Source organism: Lygodium microphyllum, chromosome 23 (genome assembly GCF_053477565.2).
Source record: "Lygodium microphyllum isolate KBCC chromosome 23, Lygodium_microphyllum_v1.1.10, whole genome shotgun sequence".
In the NCBI taxonomy this organism is placed as follows: Eukaryota; Viridiplantae; Streptophyta; class Polypodiopsida; order Schizaeales; family Lygodiaceae; genus Lygodium; species Lygodium microphyllum.
The window spans coordinates 38,101,925-38,124,134 of record NC_141157.1 but is presented as its reverse complement, the minus strand read 5'-3'; positions in this window follow the sequence as shown (position 1 = coordinate 38,124,134).

Genomic DNA, 22,210 nt, shown 5'->3' with positions numbered 1-22,210 from the left:
TATGATGAGTTTGCACCTCAATAAAGTACCCATTTTTCCCAATAGTAGCTTAGTGCTTAGGCTTTCCAAACTCCTTCATGGTGACTTTTCCCCCTCGATACATTGCCACTTTTCTTGCTTTCTAGTTATCTTGATCTTGGCAATCTCACCCGATTATGCTCAAAGTTTGCTATTTGTGATCTATACTTTGGTTCCCTTGAAGAATTTTAATTGTTTTAATACTTTAACTTGATCTTCCATGCTTCCAATCTCCAAAGTTTCTCGACTCTTTCTTGGATGATTTTCCATGGCATCATGCACTTGAATCCTATTTTTTCTAGCATTGACTTTATTTTGGTCTCTAGCATGTATGTCTCTAAATATGCTCGGTGAACTTCATTAGCTAGTTTTTCATGTGTTTCTTCATGCCAGGCCTCCTAAATGTGCATGGAATGTAAGCTTCTTTTGCAATAGAGCTTTCTTTGATGATTTTCAGTGGCAAAGCATGTATGTCTCTAAATATGCTCGATGCTCTTCATTAGCTAGTTTTTCATGTGTTTCTTCATGCCGAGGCCTCCTAAATGTGCATGGAATGTAACCTTCTTTTGAAATAGAGCTTTCTTTCATGATTTTCAATGGCAGAGCATGTATGTCCTTGAACATCCTTGGTGCTCTTCATCAACTACTTCCTTGGGTGTTTCTTCATGCCATCCCTCAAGGAGGCCTCCTAAATGTGCATGGAATGTAATCTTCTTTTGCAATAGAGCTTTATTGATTATTGAAAAGACGGTTTTTGTCATACCTTGTTGAATTGCTTTCTTCCTTGTTTTGATTTGCTTCTATACTCATTGATTCAGTTGCTTCCTTATTTCAATGTTCTTCTATACTATTTCTTGTACTTTGGTCACTATTTCCTTGACTTCATCTTCAATCCTTTTATTGGTTATAACCACCTTTGCTATCAAGTTTCCCTCTGTTCCACAAAGCATATAAGCACTTTGGCAAGTGAATCATTCAAAACCACATTTCCACCTCCAAGTCACGAAGTCATTGATGCAAATATTCCTCCCTAAGGCTTAGCTCTTGATTTGGCTTGGGCGGTGATATGAAGAGTATTGAGAAAGTCTTTAGTTACATCTTGATGTTAGGGCAGGAGCTTAAGTCTAACCCTTGCCCCTAGGTGGTGCCCTTGCATCCTAAGGGGAGGAGACAAGGGAGATTAAAGATCGCTCAAACCAAACGTGAATAAAACTTTTTGTAAAGGGGATAAGGAATATGTGAAATGGAAAGAGGAGGGGGGACTATTGAAGACAAAGAAAAGGACAGATTGAGTAACTAAGGCAAGAGATGCAAGAAGAAAAAAATAGATTGAGGAATCAAGGTGTATGACAAACTTCTACTAGAGAAAGCCACTAAACAAACTGCTATCGGAGAGAGAGAGAGAGAGAGAGAGAGAGAGAGAGAAGAGAGAGAGAGAGAGAGAGAGAGAGAGAGAGAGAGAGAGAGAGAGAGAGAGAGAGAGAGAGAGAGAGAGAGAGAGAGAGAGAGAGATCCTACTTACACCTTTTATCTTTCCATCGTCATCCACACAAGCATTGGTTATCCTATGGAAAAGAAAAGAAGTTGAGCCTATCCAGCAAAAGCTAGAAGATTGGGGTATTACTGATTAGAATAGAAATTTTTTTGCCAACTCTCCAAAGAAAAACATCTTTAGCATACAATATGGATGCACTGGGTGGCTTGTCCCTACGGTCCATATGTTTTTTGATCTAGTGAACGTGGATAACCTAGCTTATTTGTCTAAGTATTGAGCTTAATGTGTGCAAAATGTTCAATACACAATTGAAATATTTAAGTATCCATGTAATTGATGAATGCCAAAGATGATTCGATTGTTGTTAGTAGCTTTTAGTTCAAATACATGCCCAATATATTTGTGAGTATTTTGGCCGTTAATTTACATTTTGACTTTTTTAACAATGTTTTTACTATCTTATGCATGCATATTAACTCATTGAACCCATGAATTTGCAGATTTTCACAACTCTGATATATGCACATGTGCAAATTATATCATTGATAGTGATCAATCCATAATGCACTCTCTCATTTGTGTAGAATGTTGTGAATTTTACTAGAATAGAGGCAAATTCATATGTATAAACCGTCTCCACATTTTGACATTCTAAACAATGTTTTTGCTATTTTATGCATGCAAGTTAATTTATTGAATCCATGAGTTTGCACATTTTCACAACTCATATGTGCGCACTTGCAAATTAGATCATTGATAATGATCAATCCATAATGCTCTTTCTCATTTGAGTGTGCAACATTGTGATTTTTACTAGAATAGAGGCAAGTTCATATGTATAAACCGTCTCCAATTATGCTAGATTCGGACAAGTATGTATTGAAACATTGCCTAAAAGTTGACTATATTATTATAATTGCATTAGGGTCATAAGTGTTTTCCATTATGCTTACCCTATGCTCTTGATATTTATGATCTATTGGTTTTGGTGCATCATATATATGCTTGCATATGTATCTTTCCTATCTCAAGGATCATAGGGCTCTTATTTGATGGAATAGATTTGAAACTTATTGAAAAATTGGAATGGGCATCACATAAATGAAAAGGGCATGTAAAAAGATTACCACTTTACAACCTCCCCAACATAGTGTTATGTAATAAAACATGCCATGCAAAGCATGGCTTGCATAGATAATCCTTGCAAGGGAAACATAGGTGCAAAGATTAGGCTATCGAGTTCACACACACACACACACACACACACACACACACACACACACACACACACACACGCACACACACACGTGCTAATAACAAGGCTCTTTCCACACCAAGTGTAGATTAGGGTGCGGATTGCACTCCATTCTCATATCATTGGATGAAACATAGCCTATGCATGTAAATGTTGGGCTACTCTTAGATTATGCACACTATAGTAAATTTGAGTTATTGGGCTACTTGAATGAGGCCACATGAAGACCTCCTAATAAGTAAGATGACATTGCACCTCTACATGAACACCTCCTAATTAGTAAGATCAGATTGCATTATATGCTTGCTTAGCAGGTATTTGATATTAGAGGTTATTAATAAATGTTATTGCCCATTGCTAATATTAGAGGTTATTAATAAATAGTTGGTCATTCATGCTTTTGCCGTCAAAGAGATGTGTGATTCGCACCACTTGCACAAACAATTTAAATGGAAGCCACATTGATCATGGACAAGCCACACCATGTATGGTGTTGCATAGAAAATTAAAGGACAATAAATAAGGACCAAAGAGGGTCTATAATCAAGGGCTATGTCATACCCCATTTTTGACATCAAACAAGAGGTGTCAATATAGGCCCTTATTAAACTGGTAAGAAGTAGTAGTTACTAATCTGGCATTATGAAGACTCACCTATTAGGACTAGAGCTTGGTACTCCATGCATAGGGCTTCAAAGCTTCAAATTGGTACTTTGTACATGAGGCATCAAAGTTTTTAAATTAGAAACAACTGGATCAAGGAGCCTTTGGGGTCTCTCATCGTTGGTGTCTTAGTGCCTCCACTCAACTACTATGCCTCTCTATGTAGGTGCAATATGTGTGGTCGCTATTTGGAAAAAAAAGAAAGCTCTAACCGTTTGCTCCCTCTTCTCTGCATAGTGTTGAATTGGAGTAATCATGTGCAAAACCTAGAACTCAAGTACGAATCGACCCAAACATTGTTGATTTGGGGACTCCATGATTAGTTTAAGGGAGATGTCCCGTTTGAATAGTGTGAGGTATCCCACCATACAATATTGGGAGCATCCATGAGATGTTGGCTCAATATGCATTTACGACCAATACTAGTACTTTGTTGGGAGCATTCATGAGATGCTTTGAGCTAAGCCATATTGCATGTGTGGTAGCAATTTGAAAATGGCAAGTGGGAGATTAAGAAAAAGGATGAGAAAATGATTGTGTTGTGGGAGTGAAAGACACAAACCACATAGCACCCCAAATATTATCTAGCACTTGCAATCAGAGGTGTATTTATAAATGGGCTAACTTATTTTATCAACAAGTGCGCATCTGAGCCAATTCAAAAGTAGAAAAGTAACTACCAAAGTAGGAAACAATTTTCCTAGAAACTAGAATGGATAAGATTAAAGAGAATTAGCCAACTTCACAAAACATCTCGAATGGCCATGTCATAAGATTTCTTAAACCTAAAGGTTGCAAATGCAAAGGCAATATAATTAGCAAAGAGATTTCAAAAAGGGATAAAAAGAGTTTTAATGGTAGTAAAAGGAAAATTCAAGCCCAATTACTCTTTTTCTAGATTAGTTGAGAGGTCTTGGTTAAGTAAGAGTACTTTGGGCAAAGTCAAGGTCTAGGTTAAGAAAGTAGGGGTGGTTAATGAGAGGCTTACTTTTAAGTTGGTTTGCTTTGGAGAAGAACAAATCATTGATTAGGAGTCCTTGAAGGCATGCAATGTAATAGGTATTGTGGTTATAAGAAGGCACATTTATATGCACTCCCGAAGTGGACATTAAAATCATAAGGAGGTCTTGAACATATCTTTGATTTTCATAACACAAAGCATGAAAGGGAACGACGGATCGAAGGTTGGACTCGAGAGCTATGGCGGGAGAGCAAGAGCAAGAAAGGGAGAGGCTAGAAATGGGAACTCCAACAGTCATGATGTGTGACCGAGCCTTCCTTTATTCAAACTGTCACTAAAAGAATAAAGAATAAAGTGACGGTGATGGGCGCCCGCCACCTGCTGCAGTGTGCAGTGGCAGTGGCTGTCAATGTAGTAATACACGAGCGGCTAGGCGGAGGCACCTTTACCCCCACCAACCTCCCCCTTAAAGGCGAATCTGCCCTAGTGAGGAGTGAAAAGAAAAAGAAAAAGACAATACAACATGTACACATGTACAACAGGATGAGGAAAGACGTCATCTCATTCCACGCCCATCAACCTCCTGGGGAAGGCAAAGCGCTCTATAGAGAGGCTTTTCGTGAGCAAATCTGCAGGATTCTGATCAGTCAAGATCTTGACAAGATCAATAGACTTTTCCTCAATGACCCCACATATGAAGTGATACCTCACCTCAATGTGTTTCGTCTTCGCATGGAAGACCGGGTTCTTGGCTAACTGAATAGCATCATAGAATTCGAATGTAGTATAGGGATAGCATCAATACCAAGGTCAAAAACCAAACGACCCAACCAAATGGCCTCCTTGCAAGCCTCAATGGCTGCAACATACTCGGCCTCTGTAGTAGAAAGGGCCGTGCATTTCTACACCCTGCACATCCAAGAAACAACACCTCCAACATATGTGAATGCGTAGCTGGAAGTGGAATTTCTACTATCTGCATGTCCTGCATAATCAGAGTCAGTGTACCCCACGACTCCTGTATCCTGGCTGCCATAGCATATGCACATATCTGCAGTGCCCTTCAGGTACCTCGTGATACCCTTTACGGCATCCCAATGCTTCTTGCCAGGTGTAGCCATATAGCGTGCCACAACACCAACTGCAAAAACAATATCTGGACGAGTGGCTATCATGGCATACATAAGACTGCCCACTACGGATGTATAGGGAATCTTGGCCATCTCGGCCCTTTGCTTATCTGTCTGTGGACAATCAGCCTGTGAGACCTTTGTATAAGAAGGCAATGGACAGCCAATAGGCTTTACGTCCTGCACGCGGAAGCGCTCAAGGACTTTATGAATGTACTCCCTCTGTGACAAGTAGAGGAGTCCCTGATGCCTATCGCGTCTAATGCGCATACCAAGTATATGAGCGGCCTTTCCCAGATCTTTCATCTCAAAGCTCTTCTTGAGCTAAGCCTTAAGAGCATCTAGCTCATCATGAGCTTTCCCTACTATCAGCATATCATCCACATAGAGTACCAAAATCAATAAAGAACCATCATAGGCTTTCTTCTGTAAAGACACGGATCCATAGCATTCCAACTGTAGCCCTACTACATAAAGGCATCAAACTTATGATACCACTCCCTAGGTGCTTGTTTCAAGCCATAAAGACTTTTCTTCAATTTGCACACTAGGTGCTCCCTGCCAGGTTCTGCAAAGCCCTTAGGCTGCTCCATATAAATCTCATCATGCAAGTCCCCATATAAGAAAGCCATCTTGACATCCATCTAATATAAATCCAAGTCAAGCTGAGCAACCAAAGCCAAGACTAAGCGCAGGGTGGTCATCTTAACCACATGAGAAAAGACCTTGTCAAAGTCTACACCATGCTCCCGCTTAAAACCCTTTGCTACCAATCTAGCCTTCCGGCTTGGGGTGTCCAAAGGTACTTTTTAGCTTGTACACCCACTTGCATGGCAAAGCCTTCTTGCCCATAGGCAAGCCCGTAGGCAAGGAAACCAAATTCCAAATGTCATTCTTATGCAGGGAGTCTATCTCAGACTGCATAGCCCTCTCCCAGGAGTGATTGTCACCCCTGTGCATAGCCTCATCGTAAGTGAAAGGCTCTCCTCCATCTGTAACCAAGACATAATGCATCGAGGGCTGAAATCTATCTGGTGGACGTCTGTCTCTAGTAGACCTGTCTCACGGCAGGCTCGACTACCTGCCCAGCTGCCTGTCCAACACCCTGACCATGAGCATCTGCTGCAGCTGTAGGCTATCCAACTGGGTGCTCTCGGCTCTTCCTGAAATATGACCCTGCAAATCTCTACAACTTTCTCAGGCTGCCTATGCATTTTGTCTTCATGGAAGACTACATCATGACTGCGAATGACTTTCCCGTCTCGCCTGCATCCCCATAACTAAGGAAAATGCATTTGACACTCTTGGGATCCAACTTACTTCTCTTGTCCCTAGGCACATGGCAAAATGCCTCACATCCAAAGACACGAAGATGGGCATAAGAGGGAGGTTTTCCAGTCCATACCTCCTCTGCAACCTGGAAATCCAAACCACTAGAGGGTGATCTGTTTATGACATGTACAACTGTACTAATTGCCTCAGCCCAAAAGCTCTATGGTAGGCATGCATGGCTAAGCATACTGCGTACATGCTCCTGGATGGTTCTATTCATCTGCTCAGCCAAACCATTCTGGGGAGGGGTGTAGGGGGTAGTCAACTGATGCTTAATACCCCTCTCATCACATAACTGCTCAAAAGCACGTGAGACATATTCACCCCCATTATCTGTCCTTAGGCATTTTAGCCTATACCCAAACTGGTTCTCAACCAATCCAAGCAATCTCTGAAACATAGCCAAGACATCGGATTTCAGCTTAATGGGATAAGCCCAAACTTTCCGTGAAAAATCATCTATGAACGTAACAAAATACTTTGCACCACCCATAGACTGACAAGGCATGGGTCCACAAACATTCGAATGTACCAATGCCAAGGGCTCACTCATGCATGGCCTACCAGACTTCTTATGCATAGACCTAGTTTGCCTGCCATAAAGACAATGCTCACATGAATCAAAACATGCATAATCAAGGGGCGGTAAGTACTTCAAACCAAAAAGCATTTCCATTCCCTTCAAAGACATATGGCCCAAATGGGCATGCCAAAGAGATACATGTGGGATAAAACCCACCGACAAAACATGATCAAGGGAAGAAGCTGATACAATCACGGGGTAGAGACTGCCAGCCTTGGCACCTCTCGTAATCACAAGTCTGCCACGAGTGATCTTCCATGCAGAGTCTCCAAAACATACATGATATCCTACATCATCAAGCTATCTAACTGATATGAGACTACGCGTCAAAGCAGGTACATGACGTACATCCTGCATAACAAAATTGCTGCCAGAAGGAAACTGCAGCCTAACATCACCAATGCCCACAATATCAAGAGAGCTGTCATCACCCAAGCGCACGAACCCGAAACAGTACGGTATGAATGAAACCACTCTCAGCAAGGTGTCACATGAAAGGATGCATGTTAACCCTCAAATGAACGAAGGTGGAAAATCCGAAAAAGCTAAAGCAGAAGACAAAGACAAAGGCCAAGGCAAAGAGAAACGGAGGACAAAGACGCACAAGGAGAAGAGTCCTAAATAAGGGAGAAAGGCGCATAAGGAAAAGCGCAAGTCAAAACTTTTGTAAAAGAGCGCAAGCGCATCATGGTTTAATTCAAGGAGCGTCGGGCTCTCACCCGTGCAATTTGTAAATGTAGACGGGCGGTGGAAAGGAAGCTAGGAAGATAGAAGGACAATGGGAAAAAGGGCCTAGGCTACGGCCGGCCATGTAAAAAAGGGGAAAAGAGGATGACCACCCAAAAGAGATTTAGGGTTTTGTATATAAAGTTGAAAAGTGAATGAGAAGCTCATTCTTGTGTGTGGCCAAAAGTAGCTCTCCGCTTCTTCTTCTTCTTCTTCTTCTTCTTCTTCTTCTTCTTGCTTGCTTGAGCTTGTGCTTGAGAGAGGGAGTGTGAGAGTGTGAGGGAGTGAGTGTGTGAGGGTGAGGGACCGTGGGGTCTCCATCTTCTCCTCTCTTCTTCTCTTCTCTTCTCTTCTCTTCTCTTGCTCGCGACAATGGAGCTTGGAGCTTGGAGCGGGAGGATCGAGCTTGCTTGAAGCTTGCACTTGGATCGTGGAGCTATCGGAGTACGAGGGAGAGGAGGTAACTCGAACGGCACAGAGGTAAGCTCACTACACCCATAGATATGGATGGCACATTGGTTATGTGAGAGGTAGCCATTAGTGCTCGGCTTGGAACGCTTGAAACAATAAGCGGTCCGTGGGTCTTGGCGGTTGAGCGAAAGCTCCCACATTTTGCTTCCGTTGCCGGGACCAATAGATTCAAGCCTTGAGCGCTTGCACGCTTCGAATCGAGCATCAAAGTAAGGGTTTTCCCCCAAACTGATGCTTGAGATAGGTAAGTAGTGAGGGGGGTTGAAGATGGTATTCGATATCCTTGGCAAGTAGGTTTTTTGATTTTTTGAGATTTATGTTGTGAGATGGAGTAGTGTAGGTATTTACTTTGTGATTTGGATACATTTAGGATAGGAAAAAACAAAGAAAAATAAGCAAACAATAGGGTTTTCTATTGCTGTATAATAGGCTAAAATAGGAAAATAGGGGCACAGGCCCTTGGAGTGCTGTTTGATTCGAGCACCACAGTGATTCCAAGCATGTCTGGCATTTCCTTATAGTGTCTTGCACCTATCTGGAAGGTGCTAGACGATTCGGTGTAGTAGACATCAGCCTAGAGGCATCGCGTGCAATTCGCGGGCCGTCGGCTGTGTAGTCGAACCAGCTCGTCCGAGTCCCAAAATCGGACCCGTCCAGAATCGGACCAGTCCATAATCGGACGCTTGGCCAATCAGACCAACCCGTCTGACTCGGACACTCGGACGTTCGGACCACTCGGACCACTCGCACCAGCCCGTCCAATTTTAGAAATCGGACCATAGGAAATTGGACCATCCTGTCCGATCGGACCACTCGCACCAATCGGACCACCTAGAATCAGACCAGAGTCCAAAATCGGACCAGAGTCCAAAATCAGACCAATCTAGAATCGGACCACCCTTGTCCGATTCATTGAACCGTCCGATTTTGAAAATCGGACACTCGGACCCTGAGAATCGGACCACCCCGTCCGACTACTAGAATCGGACCACTCAAAATCGGACACCTGTCAAAATCGGACGTCTGATTCCAGAAATCGGACGTGACCAAAATTGGACCACTAGTCTGATCGGACCACTCAGAATCAGACGTCCAATTCTGATAATCGAACTCCTGAAAATCGCACATCTGAGAATCGGATAGAAAACTGTCAAAATCGGACAGGTATCTAGAACACAAATTTTGACATATCTAAACCCTGAAATTGACCCCAAAGGCTACGTAGAGCTAAAGGCACATCACAGATCCATCACCGACCTAAACTTTAGAGCACGTAGTTCAAAATTTGGCTATAAACGGTCCTCCAAATCGCGCATGGTGTTTACTGTAACGGCCCTGTGAGTTGAGGGGGAGTGCCCCCCCCCCCCCCCGGGACCCCCGCAGAGGGGGCTCTGTCCCCTCCGCACCTCCCCCAAGTAGGTTGGAGAGAAAACGCGCGCTGTGACAAGTCCTCCAAATTGGACCCTAATATAGTAATGGCTCTACACAAGCATGGATTCTCACTTGCAAAAGAGCAACCAAAAGCCCATACCCGAACAGAGAGAAACAGAGACCCTAGAATGTCAATGGGCCAATCTAGCCATCAAGGGCAAAAAGGCCACACCAAGAGAACACAAAGACATTGTGTTCATACCATGTCTAGTCAGAACGAAATGCAACATCAGCAAGCTACAAATGCCAAGATTACTAGACATGACACTCTTGACGAGAGATGTACCTTGAGCAGCACTGCACAGACAACCCAAGACATTGGTGGAGAATCCACGTCTGGTCATGCAAGTGGGGACTCAAGGGCATCTGTCAGAAGGCTTAAATTTACAAGCCAGGACCCGGAAGAGGAAGACATAGTACCACTGGCTTATCTTAGGGTCAAACTCACCGCGAAAAGAGAGCATACTATTGATGCTCTGATTGATGAAGGAGCAGATTGTAATATCTTGACCTATGAATCATGGACCCTACTAGGCCAACCAGAGCTCACACCGACTAGTGCAACTCTTAGCCCTTATGGGGGACACCCACAAGCACTCATAGGGAAGTGAAAAATCCTTGTTGCAATTGAAACAAAAAGCTTGCCTATCATATTTCATATTCCTCCAAATAGTGCTAAATATGGTAAGGAAACCCTCCTGGGAAGACCCTTCAAAAGGACGACCAAATGTGAGGCTGACTATGTAGCACAGAGGATACACCTGACACTATCGGGTGTGAGGATAGTAACGACCTTTAGCAAGGGTGACCTCATCGAACCTCGAGGAAAATTCAAGCAAGGTGCTGACATAACAGTCAAGCCTACGGACGAGAGCGAGGACTTATTGGAAGAGTTAATACAAGCACAGGTCAAACAACGAGAACTAGTGAGTGAGGCCATGCTAGAAACAAGAAGGTCAAGAGACAATGCCAAGGACATGCTGTGAATTTACAAATATTGTAGAAGACCCCAAAAGAAACCCAAGCCTTATAGACGAAGGCATCGATGGAGGGTCAGCACAACGCCGCAATGGATATCCAAAGCGTTGCTATGTGCTCAAGGGTATTACGTAGGAAACCGATGGATTTGGGTGCCAAAATCCCCTGCTACACCACCTCTATCAACTGAAGGCGAGAGTGCATCAAAAGCAACGAAGCACAGGAGGAAATCTAAGAGAAACTCTAAGTCTCGAGGCAAGAAACCAGACATGAGTGTTTGAAAGAAAGAGCCTCAACCTAGCATGCTTAATAAGCAGATGTCATATGTAACCATTGAGCATGCACAAAAGCCATTAGTGCCCAATGAGCCTTTGATTTCCCAAGGGGAGAACAAACATCATAGGCACAACATTGCTCATGGCAAGGCTACTCGCTCAACAAAGCAAATGGCACAATCGTCTAATAGCCTTGTGAAAATCATTCAGCTAGTGCCACATCCACCTAGGAGTCCTAGATCTCCTACGCCCTCTTCTTCCAAATAGACACATGAAGCACTACAGCAGTTGTCAAGGGCGACTGCTCAATTCCAATCTCTATCTCCATCTAAGCTTCCAACCGTCAAAGAGGTGGGACATGATGCCATATGTAGCTCTCGACCCAAGGATATGCCTGAGCCACCTAATGCGACTAGATCAACTCATGTTCGGTCTACACAAATGAGTGCTCAAAGGCCAACAAAAGACACAACCACTTCTGATCGCCCTAGGGACTTGACACCGCAATCCACCAAGGGTAGCCAGCCAACTAAACTAGTTGCTACTACTTCCAATCAGGGATCACAACAATCACAGCCCTTGGCCGTGACAATGCCCCTTGTGGAACATGTCCTTAGAAGTTTACCTATGGAGGAGGTGTCACAACCAACTTCCTCGACAACTCCAGCACTTTCAAAGTGCCTAAAGCCTAAGTTGGAGGAGTTACACGCAAGGGAGTTGGCTGAAGAGCTAGACTCTCCGAAAAGGGAGGCAGTTACGCTCTCACAACCTAGCGAGGCTATTCAATAGGCCACGGCCACGTCCCATAAGGACACACTAGAGAAAGAGAATGTTGAGGTCCAACCAAGCACATCAACGGTTGACCTAGTCCAGGGTCCTGAGTCGTTGAGAGATGCACCTACACTGACCAAGAAAAAGAGGAGAAAACAACGAAAACAACAGCAGTTGCAGGTGGTTGCGGACCCAAGGACATCGGGACGAAGAGTGTGGGAGAGCTGATGAATAAAGCATCGAGTCCATCCACCAATGAGCCCACTGATGCCTCTCCTAATAGCGATGAAATCTCAGACACATCCATGTGCTCCAACAAATCAAAGCAGTCGTTACCATCAATGGCTGCTTGCAACACTCTATCCACTGACAATAGAACTCACATTGACAAATCAAGAGTGGATACAACACTATCACGACAAGGTGACGAATTCACACCAGTCACACCCAAGGAGAACCATGACGTAATAACGAAGCCTCAAGAGAAACATTCAATCCTTTGTAAAAGTGATGTCCTGCGAAGTCAAGTTCTTTACGAGAAACATCACTTTTACAAAGGATTTATTGAGGCTGACAAACTACACTTAACCATCACGTTCAATGAAGTGCTCTGCTGACCGAATCTCGTAGACATAGAGCAACTAAAGCGACTGTCAACAAGCCAGAGTCAATTTGAGCAGCATTGGTGTGAATGCCGCGTTGTAATGGCCGAACTAGGGGCTCAAATCATGACAGTCTTTGAGGAGCAATTGGCCAAATGGCAATCCCAAAGGGACCCAACCTATGTGGCACCAACTTCCCTTCGAATGCTGACTGCCATTCGGGGTACGGACTTGGCTGAACCTAGCCAAGAAAACTCTCTGTTTGATAAGGTTCTCACTGAAGAGGAGTTACATATTGCTAGTAGACTCAGACAAGGGTTCGTGCTGCTCGATGTGGCAAAATATCTATCGGTACTGAATAAGCTGCCACGAGTGCTGGATGCATGTGCCATGCTCCAGTACAATCCCGAGTTCTACAATTGGTTCTTATCCTCGTGACGTGACATGGATTCATAAATATGTATATAAATAAACACTGATTTTTGTGTCACCGTGTATAAATAATATCAACACACACAAGCAATGATAGTCAAGCGCAGGAAGAAGAGTTGGGTCTGACAGGCTAAGCTCCTCAAATCCTCCTCTCATCACGCATTTAAAAGCCGTGTGACCATCGCCACCTCCAAGTGAAGGGCATGCAACCCACATTACTGCCATAGGAAGCCTTGACCAACAACTCTGATGGTGTAGACAAGGTGTAGCCCCTTTCTATATACCTTCTTCCCTTTCTGGTCTATCCTTATGAGGAGGAGCCATGCCTAAATCCATGACCGCCAGCCGAAGAATCCGCAGGCCAGGGGAGCGGACGCTCAGGGAGGCACAAAAAATGTGGCAACGCTAGTTGCACAGACCCCCAACACACGCTCGGGCACCAGGTGCTCACGAAGTGACAAGGCGGCCAGGGATAGGGCAGAATTTAATGAATTTTTTAAAGACATTCTGGAAACTGTAGCGGCCCGGGACTACACCATTCATGTCTCGGTCGACATGTTCCGTACCCAGCCTCACGGGAGCCCCACACTAGCACCGCCCCAGTCGCCTAGCCAATCGGACTCACTCCACCTAGTACCTATCGACTAAGCCCCTATGATGTACAAGTAGCTTGACAAGTCATCATGCCATAACTTTTTGTTCTTGATGAGTAAAGGGGCAATATCCCCACTTGTACACACTTCCTTCACCTACCGTTAATGTATGCGATCTTAACAAGTAATGGGATAAGCATCATAGCATTCTGAAAAATTATGTCTTAACATGATTGCATTGGTTCGATGTACTTAACGTAAGTGAGCATATACTCTCACGAAGTGACAAGTTGATGCAGGATGACACAGGTCAATGTCTAAAAGTGTTTAATATATAAGTCACCACAAGACTACCAACCCCACAAAGAACCATTATGGAGGAAGTGACAGGAATACCAAGAAACAAAAGCCATGACGGAAACGCCACTGGATGAGAACCCAAGGACACCTCTGCAGAAAAAGCACATATTGCAACTGAGCATGGCCAAAGCATAATCATCAATTACCTCCTCCTTCTTGGCCAAACTCTATGTTCGGGCAGGAGCCACACTCTCAACAAGGGCGAACGTCTCTTCATCATCCAGGATTCAATTCGCAAGATGCTCTGCCCTTGTCCATGCACAGCTCACTCCAAGTGCTACCTCAATTGTTCGATGTCTCACATGTTACAAATAGGTTTGCAAAATCTCAAGTGTTTCTCTTCATCTCAACAATAGTTCCTCTAGCATCAAGGCTGGTGACACAATCATATTTGTAATATCAATTCTTCATAGCCTTTGAATCCCAACATTTCTCAATCCAAATGAAAGGCTAACAGTCTCAATGTATGGCATTGATTGTATTCACTTTTTCCACAAAAAAAGGAAAAAAAGAAAAGAAAAGAAAAGAAAAGAAAATGAAAGAAAGAAAATGAAAATGAAAATGAAAAAAGCACACGATCACAGCACCACACCTAGGAGTCCTCAAATTAGGTACGTCCAGTGACCTTGGTCGGCTAGCGCCGTCCCTAATCCCCTAGCCCTTTGTACATCCCCCACAATTGTTCAGGGCACATCAAGGGCAGGACGTACCTAGGGAGCTCGCCTCGCCTATGGTTAGACCTGTCACCCTGAACCACTTGCACAATTCTTTTACACTCCATCTCAATGCCATTACAATCAACAGTGGTAAGCAAGGCATGAAAGACAATGGAAAAGTACACCATACTTTTCAAGCACTACAAGTAGCCACTAGCTAGCAAAAGCTAAGATATCAAGGAGCTCAATTATGCTATATTGCCTTGACAAGACCATAATGATGTCTCAAGCAATCTTCAAGTGTACTCCCCGTCTTCATCAACAATTTTTTCCATCAACTTAGCCCCTTGCTTCACTGACCCATTGCTATACAAGGAACCAGGCCAACAGTCTTCTAACTAAGTAATACCTAAATACGCACGTGTACTCACTTAATATTCACACTATAACCTATGCACGGTTTGGGTCCTCAAGTGCAAGACAATACTCCAAGCTTGCTTAGAGTTCTACTTGTCTCCCAAACTAATCAAAATATGTCTTGTGCACGATAAGAAGACTAGTACTACCCCTTAGGGAGAGACCACCTATGAGAGGTTTTCAATTGCAGGTATTGAAGACTCCAATGAAAGTGTCGTTCGCTCTTCATCAACACCCAACTCTGAACTCTTATCCTTTATCATCCTGCAAGCCCACCATGAATCGTCATGTGCAAAATCCCCAACAAACCAACACTTGTACTAGCCATCAATGCAATCCCCAACACAGAGTAGCCCTACCATCAACTCCAACAACCTTCCACCAGCCACCTTGGCCACCAACAAGCCCCCAGGACCTTCTGCCACACCACCACCAACACTCCTCCACGAAAACCACAGGCGTCCTTGTCACCCACGTCTTCGGTGCATGCTACAACCTACTACCTACGACGGTGAGTGCCATGGGACTGACACTCGTCTAGGAGGGGGGTAATGTTAACCCTCAAACGAACGAAGGTGGAAAATTCAGAAAAGCTAAAGCAGAAAACAAAGACGAAGGCCAGGGCAAAGAGAAACGGAGGACAAAGACGCACAAGGAGAAGAGTCCTAAATAAGGGAGAAAGGCGCACAAGGAAAAGCGCAAGTCAAAACTTTTGTAAAAGAGTGCAAGCGCATCATGGTTTAATTTAAGGAGCGCCGGGCTCTCACTCGTGCAATTTGTAAATATAGACAGGCGGTGGAAAGGAAGCTAGGAAGATAGAAGGACAATGGGAAAAATGGCCTAGGCTACGGCTGGCCATGTAAAAAAGGGAAAAAGGGGATGACTGCCCAAAAGGGATTTAGGGTTTTGTATATAAAGTTGAAAAGTGAATGAGAAGCTCATTCTTGTGTGTGGCCAAAAGTAGCTCTCATCCTCTTCTTCTTCTTCTTGTTCTTGCTTGCTTGAGCTTGTGCTTGAGAGAGGGAGTGTGAGAGTGTGTGAGGGTGAGGGACCGTGGGGTGGAGAAGCTCTCCATCTTCTCCTCTCTTCTTCTCTTCTCTTCTCTTCTCTTCTCTTGCTCGCGACAATGGAGCTTGGAGCTTGGAGCGGGAGGATCGAGCTTACTTGAAGCTTGCACTTGGATCGTGGAGCTACCGAAGTGCACGGGAGAGGAGGTAACTCGAACGGCATGGAGGTAAACTCACTACACCCGTAGATATGGATGGCATGTCGGTTATGTGAGAGGTAGCCATTAGTGCTCGGCTTGGAACGCTTGAAACAATAAGCGGTCCCTGGATCTTGGCGGTTGAGCGAAAGCTCCCACAACGCACCTGAGTCCAAGAGCCAACACTGTGTATACATAGAGTGTATCTCTGTCATTTGCGAAGCACTAGAAGAAGCTGCTAGGATATAATTATCATCATCAACATTCTCAGGTTGCATAACATTGATCTTTTCAATTTTAACACTGGACTTTGTAGGTACTATGCTGTGATCAGAAGACTTATCCTGCACTTTGTGTTTCCCCTTATCTTTGTGCCTTTCATTGCGCAATTCATGGCATTGTGGCCTAATATGGCCCTTTTCCCACAATGGTGACAAGTAACATCTGCATTCCTGCCACGGGATTTGCTACGTGACTTCCCACGAGACTTGAACCGAGATTTCTGAGAATCCCGTCCATAGCCACTACCAGTGCCATGCTTTCCATATCCATTATCCCTACCTCTAACTGATAGCATGAGACACACAGAGGCATCCAAATTCTTACGGTTAACCTCTTCCTGCAGAAGAGCACTCTCAACATCAGGTAGCAGTAGAGGCACATAATGCAGTGCGGAATACATCCCATGATTCATTAAGAGTACCAAGCAAGAAAAGAGGAGTGACATCCTTTGCAAAAGTGATGTCCTGCGAAGTCAAGTTCTTGAGTATAACATGGAACTAGCTCAAGTGAGCAGACATAGTCACATTCTCCTTCATGCGCAGATCCATAAGCTGCTTCAGCCAATACATCTGACTCGTTGGACTTTTCTTATCATAGAGATTTTTGATATTTTCCCACAACTTCCATGCACTCTGTTCTTCCTCAAAGGCATTATAGTGAACCTGTTCTGTGAGAGACAATACAATAGCGGACTTGCATAACTCATCAAGCTCAAGCCATTCCTCATCTGGCATAGTTGCAGGCGGATGCCCGCTTAACCTCAAAGGTTTGGTCTACGATTTCTGCACCAACACCTACCAAATCTGGCTCTTCCAATAAGAGTAATTCGTACCATCAAGCTTAGTGATGTTGAAAATAGCATGATCAGTGACGAACTCGCCATAATGCAGGCTAGAAGGCTGTAGACAGTTCAAAACTCCTTGCTGTTTACTGCAGAAAATGACCAAAAAATCACCAAAATTGAGGAAAAATGACGAAGAAAGTGGAACCAAAGCTGTTACCCACCAAGTACTAGTGAAAGTACATCATTTCAGAGTGTTTCAGCATGAAAAATCCATGTCAGTCCATACATATATGCTTGCTGTAATAAATTTCAGATTTCAGTAAAAGAGAGCTAACAGTGCCAAAATCGGATCCCAAGGCAATCAGATACTGCCAAGACCAAAGCCGGCATCATGCAGGCATAGCATAAGCATATGACGGTCCATAAGCATGAATCCAACACCCAAGTATGTCATACAAACATCTACTAGTGAGTAGGCACACCCCCCAGGCAACGGGGCAAAGTGTTCCTGCCACTACCAAAACTTGACACAAGTAGGTGTCAGTTCACAAAGATACGGATCCAAAACTGAGACTTAGCTCATAAGCATATAGTGAACCAAGACATATGATGTATCATCCCAAAAGGTAAGGAGTCCCAAAGTCTCAAGTGTCTATAACCGCTCAATAGCATGTAACGGTTCAATGCATAAAAGTACTGCTTGCTCAATGTCTGATAAGCATTCAAGAATGCTCCCACTGGCACAAAAGTTGTATGTACAAGCTCAAGAGCTCAAGCCAAGGCAAGACACAGTGCTAATGACATAAGTCCAAGACAATACATCAATAGTACATCCCAAACATGTAGGCGGTAGAGCATCCGTAAGCATGTAAGACATCAAATACATCATTTGTAACACCCGAAACATAGCCCGTAAGCCATAGGCATAGAAATCCCTGATAAAACACCTTCAGCCTTGTCTATTCCAACATGTAAATCCATGTTAAAACTGAGCAAATAGTGGGTCAATCCATCCCCAAAAGCATATCCAAACAATGCATATACATCCTCATAGTGTCGAGCATCAGTAGGCATGAACATACATCTCATAACCATAATCCATGACCGTGAAGCATCCAAGAGGCAAGTGCTACCCTATTTCCAGCCTGTGAACAGTGAAATCTGAGCAAATAATGGCTCAATCCAGCTCCAAAAGCCTATCCAAACAATGGCACATCATCCCCAACCATATAGGCATTTATCGAGCACAAAAGGGCATCATTGGAACATCACCACTGACCGTAGGCATGAGAAGCAGGGGGCTGCCCTGTATTACAGCATGTAGACCTGTGATTTCTTAGCCTATCCGAGAATGTGGAGCTCAAAGCTCAAAGGCTAAGTGCCATAGATCAGTACCAAAGGGCATAGAGCAAGGCCAAGGTGGTTATTGAGTGCCCAATGAGCTCCAATAGGAAGTGGGAGATGGAGGAAGAGGAATGCCACGTTTGTAGAGTGTTGCCACAGCAGGGCGCAGCCTGCGTGATCTCTGAACAAGCCTGGACTACCACGTCAGCTGGGGAAGACAAATGGGGAGGGTAGGTAGGCACTAGTAGTGCTCCAAGAAGCCTTGAGTGGGCTCAAACCACATGGAGCACAAGGGGGAACTACTGACGGGCTTGAATCAATCATCCTTCAACTACTGCTGGATTCCAGCGCAATTTGTATGGAGTCACGCTGACTGGGAGGAGGCAATTGAGGGCCAATGAGGGCCAATGAAGATGAAAAGCCCAATTCAAGGGCTCACAAAGCTCAATGAAGCCCAGTGAAGAAAGGGGCTTCAAACTCCAAGTAGAAGTTCATCAGTGGCTATCCTTATTTCCTATTGTCCACTATTTGACCTGTAAACTGAAGTCTGGGCAGAAAGAGAGGCTCTGGGCTAAGCTTACAAGAGCCCAAACAAGCCTTGAGGCATGGCCAACAAGTCCGAGAACAATCGGGGAGGGTGGGAGGAACAAGTCATACCTTGAAGCTTTGAGCTATGGCTGCCATGAGGACTGTAGGCTGTAGGTATTCATTTGAAAGCTGAAGTAATGCGAGTCGAGGTCGAGCTCCACGGGATCGAAGAGCCAAGCTTTGATACCAGTTGAAAGGGAGTGACGGATCGAAGGTTGGACTCGAGAGCTATGGCTGGAGAGCAAGAGCAAGAAAGGGAGAGACTAGAAATGGGAACTCCAACAGTCATAATGTGTGGCCGGGCCTTTGTTTATTTAAACTATCACTAAAAGAATAAAGAATAAAGTGACGGTGATGGGCGCCCGCCACGTGCAGTGTGCAGTGGCGGTGACTGTCAGTGTAGTAATACACGGGCGGCTAGGCGGAGGTGCCTTTACCCCCAACAAAGCACAATAGAAAAACCTCCCTCATTTCAACCTCCATTTTTTCAATCTAAGCCTCTTCATGTCGCATTCAACTCCATTATCTTTTATTTTTGCTTGTTACTCTCACTCATCAAGGGCAACAAGACCAAGCTTATACTACAACCTATGCTTGGTTTGTTAGTTTAAAAATTGGGTATTGTTGCCCCTTACAAGGTTAAAAGGTAGTGTGCAAATACTTCTTTTTGTTTAAAGAAGTCTTTAAAACATCAAATTGACTAATCTCTTTAGTTTCAAAGGATATTCCCTTTCCACGAGGTAGAAATTCCATATTAAAATGAAATGCAATTTTTTATCTACATGATAAAATTTTGCAAGGCCTTGTGCATCCTTTTATAACATAGTTACACTAATAAATACTTGACAATTGTGCCTTTTGTTACAAAATGGCATCGGAACATCTTAACATGTTTCCAAAAGCATAGTCTCATCTATACTATTAGTTAAGGAAAGGTGGGGGGCGGGTGCCACGTGGCAGCCCCCCACCTCCCCCACAAAAAACAAAGAGAATGCGGGGGCGGGTGCCACCCGCCCCCCCTCCCCCCCGCAAAAATCACGCCGGGGCGAGCCTAGGCGCGGAGCGCCTAGTTTTCATTATTTGGGACATCTCTAGAGTACTTGACCAATCCTTGAACTATCCAAACAAAGTATGAAAGTCTTGTTATTGAGTAGATATCTCTATTTCTTCCTTGTTCATGGTATAGAAGTGTCCTTTTAGGAGGAAAGTGAGGATTTCACAATACAAGCAATCAACACACCATCCAAAACTCCTTCAAAGATTTTATTTTGTAAGCCTAAACATGAACACCACAAAATTTCTTTCATTGGTTTGCAATTTATTAGGAAACCAAAATTATTATAGAAGGAGCATCAATGGAGCATTCTATCATTAAACTAATAGCTTTTTGGTCACATAAATCAAGGATCAATGATCCATTTAAAAAGAAAAGATGATGTTTACTAACATGTATGTATGGATTTTTATGGTATGCATACATGCTTTATGCTTCCTTCTCTATGATATATTAGCATAACATGGCATCAAAAGGATGTACAAATACATGGAAAGTTTTGGACCAACCTAAAGCAACTAGAATTGATCACCATCTTCTTGAGCTACAATATATCCTAAGATGACTTTAGGGATCAGTTGTAAGGTGAGGGGAGTAGCCACATCTGCCAAGTATCTTAGGAAGCAAGCGTGCTCTTATATTTTTTGGAGAAATTTTCATGGCTTGTTGAGATTCAAATGTTCAATCGCCTCTTGAATTGCTTTCAATCTTTGTAAGTTGATATTAAGGCCTTCTTTACAATGTGGCCAATTAAACCAGGTAAATCATAGAGCTAGATTTTTCACAGTTTATGTTGAGTATTATTTTACAATAGCTTACAAACATAGTTAAAGATCCTTACTCCAAAGACAAGTCATCTATAAATATCTTAATGAAGTACATGAGCTCTAGTCACATACAATTTCTTACACCTCTATTTGAAAAGTGGGAGGTGCATTATTGAAGCCAAAGAACATCATGATAGGCACCACAACCACGAAGACACCCTATTATGTTGTTCATCTTATTTGGCAGTATATTATCTTGTTGTATTGCTTGGAATTCAAGGATTTTGTTGATTTTCTCAATCACAATACTTTAATGAAGGTGGGTTGATTTGACAAATGGTGTTTCTTGACCAGGATGGCATCTTCTTTCAAGGTTACTATCATAGTGATAAAATTTAGAAAATTTTGTTCATGTCCACATACTAAGAAAACATAAGCTCTAAAAGTGGCCACAAATCTTTATATGGGGTGGGTCTTTTGGATTGTCAAGCAATTCGAGCACTAACATCCCCAATTCTCCTTTTGGTTACATGGTCTTAACTTTTATTTTCTTAATACAAAAACTAATTTTAAAGACAAAGGGCCATGTTGCTCTCTTAATTGGTGAATTTTCATGACTTTTTGTTACTCCACCCAAGAGAGTTTGAGTGTTGTACTACTACTCTATTTCATCCACCCAAGAGAGTCTAAGTCTTTGTACATAATGACAGGGCCTCATCTAGCTACAAATCTTGGCCTAAGAAAACATGAGAGGCCATGGTGTTTTTTCATGGTTCTACATTTTTAACACGAATTTCCAATTTGCTTGAGAATAATTAGTGTTTTAACAGATACTCAAGTACATAAATTTTCACTAGTCACAATATGATCTTAAGGAATACTAAGAGCCTAGTCATTTTGCTAACCTCTTTCTTAGATGAGGTTCATTATTATTTTTCTTTAAATGCATCAAGTTTTGAGATGTTTTGTATTCATCCCAATCTCTGCAACCCTAAGAGTAAGGCATTGCAAAGCCAGTTGATCATATGATTTAAACTC